The 10,905-nt window shown below is 41.0% G+C and overlaps 1 protein-coding gene across 2 annotated transcripts in view; it reads left to right on the forward strand.

Annotated features, from left to right (window-relative positions):
* Positions 1-3,931: 3,931 nt before the first annotated feature.
* Positions 3,932-10,905, forward strand: part of CDH7 (cadherin 7, type 2) — a 138,762-nt gene continuing 131,788 nt past the window's right edge. Inside the window, exon 1 of one of the 2 annotated variants that reach the window (XM_011944072.1) lies at positions 3,932-4,060. The gene's annotated coding sequence lies outside the window, so the exon portion shown is untranslated. Of the gene's footprint in view, positions 4,061-4,330; positions 4,830-10,905 lie in introns of those variants that run through there. The other variant, XM_011944071.1, reaches the window with a different exon arrangement.

Raw genomic sequence — 10,905 nt, forward strand, 5'->3', positions numbered from 1 at the left:
CAAGCGATTCTCCCACCTCAGCCTCCTGAGTAGCTGGGACTACAGGTGCGTGCCACCACACCTGGCTGACATTTGTATTTTTAGTAGAGATGGGGTTTCACTATGTTGGCCAGGCTGGTCTCGAACTCCTGACCTTATGATCTGCCCACCTTGGCCTCCCAAAGTGCTGGGATTACAGGCCTGAACCACTGCACCCGGCCATCTTTGCATTTTCTAAATATTTCTGTGGTGTCTAAGCAGCTCCAGTATTCTATGAATATTTTAGAGTTCTTTAACTGAGTGGTATATTCTCCAGGTAAGTATTCATTTTTGTGCAAAACTGAATTTTTTGGATAATGAAAGAGGAGACCTTGAGTGTATCCTAAGAAGCAAAATGATTGTATTACCTCAGATTTTGGATTTTTCTAGTTTACTTACTCTATGAAGTGGCATGGTCATGAGTGATGCTGTTTGGGGGTTCACTCCATGATGCCAATCTTAGGTACCACCATCTTTCTTCTTTTAGTGATTATTTATGCTGCATTAGTGATAAGTCTAGTCTAAACATCTTTACATCTACTTATATTTTCTGACTATATCCAAGGAACTTTCGTATAATACCAGTGCCACAACTAGAGTCCAGGCCAAGGTTTTTCTCAGCAACTGGGTTTCTAAAACAACTTCCTAAACATTTCTTAGGGGCTAGGGTGTATCTTCTAATGCAAATGTGATCACCATTGTTCTTCATAACATTCCTCAATAGAGTCTCTTTGTCCTCGCAGCACATTCCAAACATTTTTTTCCATTCATTTTTCCTTCATTCAAGGTTTTCTCATCATATGGCCCCCTTGTTGTACTCCCATACGTGACATTTTGTGCCCACCTCATCACGTGGTGTGTGGAGATGTATACACCTCTTTATTTTCACAGTAGATTGAGAAGTTCCTGAAGAACTAAATCTTATTCATCTTTGTGTTCCCATGCCCTAGTTGAGGAATCACATAGCAGGGGTTCAGTAAATATGCACTAAACGGCTACCTTGTGCTAGAAGTCATTACTTTCTAGATGATGGAATCATATCTAATTAGATGAACTAAACTGAAGGACACAGATACCCTCAGAAAAAATGTTAAGCATTAAATACAGATTTTTATTATTATTCTCAGTTAAATTAGGAGAAACATTCACAAGAAACCATAAGTAGCCCCATGTTTTGAGATATTTTGAGGCCTTATGGGGAGAGTGTCCTACCTTCTGCCACATCTCTGTTTTCCTACCTGAGGTTCTCCAGAATGTTCAGAACTATTTAGTTCTCAAGGATTACGTCTCTTCTCTTCTTAGCTACCAGACACCAGGCCTATGTCTTTGGCTTTAGAGTAAGATCATAATGTAATGAATATGAATAAAATCTGATCAGCAATCTCATAAGCAATCATACCATTGCTTGCATCGTCTCTACTTTGTGTGATAAAGCACCTAAGAATATACTTTTCACACCAGTAGAAACCATGACAGAATTCTCCTACATTTTACTGATTCCTCCTTCTCCAAAATATAGTTTCAGTGCAGGTAACTTTTCTCAATTGAATCAAGACAGTGAAAATAAATTGAAAAGAGGACTTTTTAAAGTAGGGTAGAAAAGGGGACATTTATTCAAATAATGCTATATACAACACTAAAGACATAAAGCCTTCAACTGAGGGAATTTGAGAATATATACACACGTAAGGATAGAAATATTAGAACATACATTTGAAATGTATAAGAAAACATGAAATTTTGTAAGTAAGACATTATGGCTTGCATTTGCAGTTCAAGGAATCTTAAACAACTGGCAGTGCCTTGGCTGGCAGTGCCTTGGGATTCACCTACTACAGTTTTTTGTTGTTGTTGTTTGTTTTTTTGGTGTGCGTTTCTCAGAAAACTGGGTCTTCTAATCAAACCGGAAATTGTGAGAAAAAGAAAGGAGGGGAGATAGGACCTAATAGAACATGTGTTGACCCTAAATTTGACAACAGCTTAAGCCTGGTGAACTCTTATTTGCTGTTCTCGATGCTGGGCTTCCTCCTCAGAATAAAATAGAAACATCTTTCAGAGGCTGGAAGACCTAGATCTATTCCATGTCCATTACTACAACATAATCCATCTCCATTCTCCTCCCTGTCTGCAGTACATACATCCAACCCCTTCCTGCCACAGACATTCCCCTTGTTTATTCTGCCTAGATCATTCTTCCCTCAGAGCTGTACAACGCTGACTCATTGTCGTCATTACGTCTCAGTCTATGTGCCATCTCCTCAGAAAGAGACCATCCCCAGCCTCCTTAGATAAAAGGCGTCCCTTGGTTACTGTCTGTATTATTCCCAGTTCTTACCCTTGCTCTAGGTTGTGTCTTTTGGTCAAGAGGAATCTAGACCTCCCTCTAAGACCAACAGCTGTTAATGTGGGAACCAGGGCTAGAATTTTGGTTAAGTGAAATGACTTCACCTGTTTTGGATTCTGTAGAGGTTATTGTTTGAGGCAATTTTTTAAAAAAGGAAGGCACGTAGAATGGTTTAAGAAAAAAGCATGCATTTGGAATCAATATTTATGTGTAGTCATAAGAAGAGAAAAAATATGAAAACTTGAGGAAAAATATCTTTTTCTTAAAGGGCCTCAAAATAGTTTCCTTTTCTATGCAATGTCCTTTGATCAAAACAAGCCAGTAGACGAAGACAGCGCAGTTTCTGATTCCCAATCACAACATGACCTCCTATAGACAAACAACCCAGGCAATCCATGAGCAGTTTAAAAATAGCTTGACATGGTCAGATTTGTGATAAATGCTAGATGGGATACAAACACTTCTTTATTCAAGAAATGCTTACTATGGGCCAAACATGTGCTGTGTCTTGCTGATATTGAATATTAATTACTGCCCTCCTGAAGCTTTTAGTTCAGAACAGTGATAAGAAAAAGTCTCATCCCAGAAGTCAGTTCACAGGCAAAACAAGGCAAATATATGTAACGTTACCAGAAAAATCTAAAGTTAATCTAAAGATTGTACTACATGAGCCAGAATCGTTGAGCATTTTAACACATTTCAAAGAGCTCAGAGATGAAGCCAAGGTTTGATATCTGGGTACCAGGTGAACGATAGTGCCCCTGACAGAAAAGAACATACAGGGGAAATTCAAGCTAATATCTAAGAAAAGATACAGAGGTCTTTTCTAAGCATCTTGAATTTGGGTGATGGCTGACAGCTGAGTGGAAATGGACCATGAAATGCTCATCCAAGCAGCCCTGGATCTGGGGAGTTTTGGGGTTGCAGTTAGAACTTTTAAAATGCATAATGTTAAGTAAGTAACATAGGATGGTATCTGGAACTTAATAGGAGTCCAAAATTGCTGTTAGAATTATTAGCATAGAATTTGGTTTTAAACATTGACTAAATTGAATGGGCGAGCTGGGGGAGGCATGGTGCCAGTTAAATGACCAGGAGAGGCTGGACTGGGGACAGAAAAGCGTGCTTGACGGCACAAGAAATCAGAGATAATAGCACGGACAAGTATAAGCCCATGTGACTGGTATTCGAAGAATTACTGCTAAGGTTAAGTAAGAATAAGTGCGTAAGAGAAAGAGGACACTTTCCATTGGTAGAGTGAGAAAAATGAAACGAACGTAGTTGGAAATGATCTCTTCCCCCTCCTAAACCCTATGACAGAACACCCAGTCATCAGATTAAAACGAGCACCAGAGCAGGGTAAAACAAAGCATGCTCAACTCCAGGGACTGCACCTTGCTCTAAAGAAAAGACCAGATCCCCTTCCTTCCTTCTTTCCTTCCTTCCACACCTTGCAAGGGTCCTCTGTCCCGCCCTGCGAGTAAATCATACACTTTGGAAGTTTTGCATTAGAGAGCCCAGCTGGAGAGAAAATTGTCTGCAAGAAAAAAAAAAAAAACAAAACTAGAACTAGGGCAGTCCGAGGAGATTGAAAGGGCAAAACTATCAAGCAAGAAAACTGTAAGTTCTGATTAGTTTTATGACTTTGCCTTCATGCCTCAGGAGCTCAATTGATCACGGCTTTCACGACAGGCTAAGGTGGGTGTTGGGGGGCAGCTTGAAAATACCCTCAAAACTCTCCTCCAGCTCCGTGCTTTCAGATGCAAATGCCTCGCGGAGAGATGGATGGGCTGCAGCCCCTCCTGCTTTCACCCCTCTTCTTTATTTTCCTGCGAAGGAATCCATCTGTACAGATCTGTCAGGCGGGAGGTGGAGGAGGGTGCGCGAGGGTGCGCGCGTGTGTGTGTGCGCGCGTGGCGGCCGAGCGGCTCCGTCTTCGCGTTCATTTCCAGTAGCCCCCACCGGGTCTTTGGGAGGCGCGGAAGTCTCAGTGGATCCCCGGGCCGGCCTCCGACGGCACTGACAGTGGGCGCCCGCCGCCCACCACCGTCGCCCTCTTCTCCTCCCTCTTCGGCCCCGGCTCCAGCGCGCTCTGTGCTCCTCTCCCGCGCGCCCTCTCGCCCTCTCTCCGGCCGCGCGCTCCCGCTGGCTCCGGACCTTGCGTCTCAGCCGCCCGGGCGAGCCGGAGGGGCCCCTTTCAGCGAGCGGAGACAGCGGGCCCCGGGCTCCCGAGGCCGGGGTAGGGTCCCCGCGCGCCGCGGAGTGGGCTGTGATTGGAGGAGGAGCCCGTGCCGGGCGGGCCCGAGCGGGTGTCGAGCCGGTGCCTCCAGTCTGCCCCGCGCGCGGAGCTGCGCGCACTGGGTCCTCAAGAGCCCGCGGGCGCCCGGCAGCTGAGCGCACGTCCTTTCGGATGCACACGCCCGGGTCCCTGGCGTCTGACGCCGCGGGGAGGGCAGCGAGGCCCCAGGTGAGTGTGCCTGCCTGCGCGGGGCTGGGGAGGCGCCGCTGGGCAGATGTGCGCCCTTGCTGTGCGCCTTTGGAAGCAGGACTAATCAGTGAGCGGAGAGCGGGCGGGGATGTCCGTGCGGAGTTTCCCTTGGCGTCCCCAAGTTACTGCGTGTTGCCGTGAGACGTGGCTCTGCAAGGCAGGACAGGCTTGTGGACGGAGCCGGGGGCGTTTGGCCCGGAAAGGCGGTGTTGACAGACACCAGGTGCGACACGAGGAGTAGTAGTTGAGGGTAAGAGCAAATCCCGGCACTCTCCAGGTGCAGCGGCAAACATGGGCAGGCTGGAGCACTCTCCTCAAAGAGGAACACAAGCAGGCTCCTCCCTCGACCTCGGACTGATGGGGGCACAACTCCGCGCCGGCTGTGCCGCCGGGTTCTGCAGAGGTCTGAGGCTGGAAGCGGGTATGCGCCTCTGTGGGCAGGAGTCCTTTGAACCATCCGCTCTAGACACCTTTTACCTTTCGTGAAGGTGGAGCTCACCTCAGGGTGCTTTGCTTTTTTCCTCTGTAATTAGTATTCTGCTGATCTAGTTCATCTGCATCCTGCGTCCCCTCCGCCTGGCAGTACCTTAAGTGTGCCCTGGGAAAAGGGCGCCCTGCTTCTCTGAAGGCATGGTGGACTTCTTCATGGGTGCACATGGTACACTGCTAGTTGTTGGTATTCAACCTTCCAGTGTGGATTAATGAGAAAAGACCCGTTATTCTGTACCGCTTCACGTTTTAGATCGTTAACCCTACGGATTTCTTAAATGTCATAGTTCAGGTGAGTAAAGATTGGCAATGAGTTCACCCAGCACTGGGCAAATGGCAAGCTGTTGAGAAACCATCAAGGATTGGGTGTATCAAGGCTTTAGAAATCTGTAAATTGAACCAGGAATGTACTTACAACATCTTTTGCTTTGCAATAAATATCTTGTCTCTAGTAGATCGTTTATTAAGTGAGACCTTTATGTAAGACTTCTCCTCATAATTTCTGTAACTACCAGACAGGTGTTCAGATCATTTTTCATAGAGAAGTAGATAAACAGAACTTTATACAAAAAAAAAAAACAGAAAAATGTAAGTGACTTGTTAATATATGGCCCTTGCCAAGTGACAAGTATGGTATGTATTTTTAAAAGCAGATAACACCTCACACAAAAAATGTGTATTTTAAGAGTTTAGGAGCAGTAGCAGTCTTTTTCTAAAGGAAAGTTTGCATAGACACAATATCTAAATAGTTTTAAGAGTGTCTTAATAAAGGCAAATTGTTAGGGGAGAAAAGAGCTAAGAAAAAAAAAAATTACATTTGAAGCTTTCAGTACCTCACCAAGAATTACTTCTGTCCTAACAAACTAGTTAGAGTTTGATTTACCTAAGGTATTTTCTTGTTACTGTATGTCAGGGGGAAATGCATGAAGAATACTTTTCTTTCTTTTTAAGGCTATTTGGAACAGTCTGAATTAAAATGCAAAAGAATTGAGGCAGGTAGGAAGACTGGCAACTTTGTGGAAGTCTTGCTTCTGTGTTACTGTTTAATATGGAGTGGGATAGCAGAGCAATTAGGTAACATCCAACGTTAATAGTCTTATCTGGGAAAGCTAGCCGAGTCTGAGGAAAGAAAAATAAAGAAAACAATACTCAGTAGCACAGACCATCACCCTGCTAAAAGCTATTAAGGTTTGCAGCTTTAATAAAAGGGCATTGTGCATTTACAACGTGAGATATTATTGTAATTAAGGGCTGCAGGAGGTCATTAGAATGGTGTTAACAATCGCTTGACAGACTCACAACTCTTCTTAAGTCTTCTTTTATTGATTTAATAGCACAGAGCTTTTTCCTTTCTTATAAAAGGATAATTGTAAAGCATCTATATTACTGCAATTTACCCTTGAATTGACTCTAGTGTTTAGTATCCAATGAAGAAGAGAGGGTGGAGAGCACACGGAGTTGGCCACTGTTCAGCCTTCCTTGGCCTAAAAATCAAATGACTGTCTCTCCTCGAGCACTGTTTCTTTACTGGTTTCCCTGTTATTCAGCATTTTGCTTTTTTGATGGCAGAGCTGATATAAACTCCTCAGAGTGTGTACTGATATGAGGAAGTGAATACATTTTTGTGTTGAGCAAATACTTTTTTTTGTCAGATCTTTCGGAAATACTTTATAAAATACTAAACTTGCAAATTGTTCTGTGCTGTGGATATTTATTGCTGAATGATTCCAATCCGGCTTTTATAAGGTTTTACATTTATTGCTTTGATAGCTTGTATCACATCACGGTTCGCTCTCTTTTACACACACACAAATGTCTTTAACTTGATTGGAAGGCTTCAAAGCCTTAGCTTAAATTGGAAGTTTCAGGAACTTCTAAAATAACTAACATGCATTAGTTGATTGCAAAGGGATTGAGATGGAAGCTTTTTCTTCCTTGGATGAAGGAATCAGATGCTACTTGGTGGGGTGATAAAGGGGAGCTGAGGACAACGAAAGAAGACATGTGATCAGAGTCTTGTGTGTGACCATCTCCCCAGCGTCTGACAAGCAGAGCAGATCTAGCTGTAACCAGCAGTACGCGAGTGCCTCCTCTGGGGATTTGCTGGTGCTGCAGAAAGATACCCCTGCAAGCACTTCCCCCTTGTTATTCTGTGAGTCTCGTGGATAAAATTACCAGTGCAAATGAATATGCAGACATCTGTCCATATCTTCATTTCAGATTATAGTATAGACTTTCATTCTGGTAGAATCTCTTTTCTGCTATTTTGCAAAGTGTTTATTGAAGCCTGATGACTTTTGTTGAAGTCACATACATCACACGTGGCACAAGGTAAATACAAGGGTAAATTAAAAATTAAAGTTGATACAGCTAAGATTTCTTGTAAGAATAAATTATAAAAAACTCTCTGAATATAATTTTACCGTTTTGTTATTACATAAATCACTCAGACAGATTGTGCCTTGTTACTTTGTTTACTTTTTAATTTACAAAGGCTTCTTCTAGTTAGTTATAAACTCTTGTTTCCCCTTTTTAAAAATTCCTTTCACCCACAGCAGAGGTTGTGCTTAGTTGAAATTGAGTCTGTAATCCACTTTGAGAAGTTTTCTTTCTATGTTTGATAACCAGATGCACACTACAGGCTATGTGATTCATTTCCAGGGCCCCTGCCTGCATATTTAGGCCGGTTAACAGTAGGAGGTTGTGGTCTGTAGTTGTAATGTTATCTGGCCCAGGGAGCTGATGGATTTGATCACAGTTTCTTTACGTGAGAAGTCACATATCACAGAGAGTCCCTAGCCTCACTAATTAAAATGTAAAAAATTATACCTTTTAAGTAGAAAAGAGAGGGCTCTTTCATCAAAATTAAAATCATTGAATGTAATGTTAAACTTTAAATGGCATTCAGATGAAACAAATTAATGTTCGTATATTACTATACTGGAAACTGAAGATAGCAACATTAAGTTTAGGATGATTATAATGGGAATATCAGGAGCAAGCAGTCATCTCAAAATATAGGACTTATATCACCAACTGAAAGGGTACAATTGGAATGATACTTATTTTGCCAAACAAAATGGCCCCATATATAGATTTTTCTATCCTAACATACTGTCCTGAGTTGGTACCCTATTTCTAAAATGTTCGCTAAGCTGTTGTTTAAATTTCAGTGGAAATAGTTAGCTACCTTGTGTCATAATGTAGTAGAAAGTTATTTTTGGATTCCAGAGTTGTTTAGAAGGGAAAAAGAAATTTTAAATTTGGATACATCTCACACTTCATTTTTTTGTAAGATAGAAGCATACAACCCTAAACAATAGGTTCCTTCACCCTTTCTTCTTAGTCTACATTCTCTGCCCTTCTGTATGATAATTATGGTTACCATTACCTACTTAGAAAATTAAAACTTATGGTCATATAAAAATTTAAGTACAATCAAATCTACTTTGTTTGGCTTTTAGGAAAGATGGCAAGTTCCAAAGATCACACGTTGCAAAAGCACTCATTATCAGAATGAGCAATTTTTAACAAATACTTGAAAATACTCATTACATCCAGTTATGCAATGGATATTGGATCAGTACCTAGCTGTGTGACCTTGGGCATTTCACTGGGAATCTGTAGATTTCCATTGTATTCAAAGTAAAGAAAGGGCTACTTTGGTTTTTCTAACGTTTATTGCAGTTCAAACATGTCATCAATCTGTGGTTCCACCACTTTGGGAATCTTCAAACTTAAGGAGCAGCAGAATTTGAGGATTTTAAAATGTTTTGCCACTAACATGAACCCTAATGAAAACCAGACTATTACATTCTTCAGTATTGAAATAGTCTCCTCTTTATTTATGTCTTAGACACTTTCCTGAATAGTGTGGCTGGTAGTGTTGTGGTTGAAAATAAAGTGTGGCTTCAGCTCTGAAAACACTCTGTCCCGGACTATTTTCTCTCTAGTGTTGTATTCTGACATGTGCTCAGTCATGAATGGGAGGAAATTAGAACATATTTTCCCCCTTTGGCATTCCCAAAAATGTATTAAGCGGTTCTACATTAAAAATAGGCAAAAGCAACAATGGGTAAGTACTACCCTGTACACAAAGCAGACTACTCTAACTTTGTGGCCTGGGATAAATCACAGGGAGGACATCAGTGGTAACAGGTGGAAGCTGTACTGGGGACACAAGAGCAAATGAAAGTCTTCAGAGAAGACAGTGGATGAATCAGGAGGCAATCTCTTCATTGAATTTAAATAAAACCATTAAATACCCAAGGAATTCCTAAAAAGAAACAGAGTTCTTCTCCCAGACTACACAAAACAAACCAACAAACAAATAAACAAACAAACACACTAGTAAATAGAAGGTTGGTCTTAAAACATTGGTAATATCTTGCATAGTTCCCTTGCTGTGGAATGCTGTCATTTCCACATTTAAACATGTGCATCTTTCACCTTACTTAGAGATTCATTAAAAACATGCCACTGTCTAAATGTAGTTCAACCTTAAAGCGGTCTTGGAAATGATAGTTTACTCCCAATAGGTCAACAAGATTTTTTATATTTTGTAGCTATTATTCCGACTGTGATTTCTTGTACTATTATGTTTCATAGGTCAGCCAACAAAATGTCTCAGGGAATATCAGTTAGGTTCTGGAGGTGTTTGTCATTCAACCATCATGGATTTTTTGATTCTTGTAGATTATTCTATTAAGTACACTGACAGTCCTCAAATGTCATTCTTACAATTGTTTTTCTAGAAAATGCAAATAATTGAATTTATTTTTGGACTACCATGCTCCATCTACTCACAAACTATACCAATTTTTAAAAGAGAGGCATAACTTATTTAAATCAGCGTTACCAATTGACAGTAAGCTGTGTGTTAGTGTGGTATATATTAAGTATATTTCAAAACAGTTTCAGAAGACTTGAATCTGAGGCAGACTCCAGACAGCAGAGAGCATGAGCAGCTGCTCCTTGCCTCGAATTTAGAGAAACTTTGGTGGAATGTGGTCTTTAATTGTGGTAAGTCATTGCTTATTTATATTGGACTGCAACAAACATTCCAGTTCAACTTTAAGTGCCACAAAACCAAAAATAGTCCTATATTTCCTTTAGTATAGCTGATAGTTAGATATTATATTACATATTATTTCTAGAAAGCATACAGCACTGTGCACTTTTTAAAAAAGCAGTCTAGAACATATGAATTAATTGGCAATTAGACATGTTTTTAAAACTACTCTTGTGATGATATGTTAATGTACAATGGCTGAATATGATGTATACTTGTTATGTTTTTAGCATGCTGACTTTAAATGGAACAGGTTCTGGAAGACTTGCAGTTCTGCTGATTAGTAATTGATATGCTAAGGCATAACAGTATTTTTTTTTTTTTTTTTTGCATGGAAGGACCTTTAGTCATTGTTTATAAGTAAGAAAACACCATTTGATTAAGAGCACAATAGTCACTTGATCTGTTAAAAGTGGTTTCCTAGAGATGTCAAGTAGAGTAGAAACTACAAGAAAACTTTATAGTAATGAATTTGTTTTGGTAAAATAACATTAG

Source organism: Colobus angolensis, unplaced genomic scaffold (genome assembly GCF_000951035.1).
Source record: "Colobus angolensis palliatus isolate OR3802 unplaced genomic scaffold, Cang.pa_1.0 Scaffold225, whole genome shotgun sequence".
NCBI lineage: Eukaryota > Metazoa > Chordata > Mammalia > Primates > Cercopithecidae > Colobus > Colobus angolensis.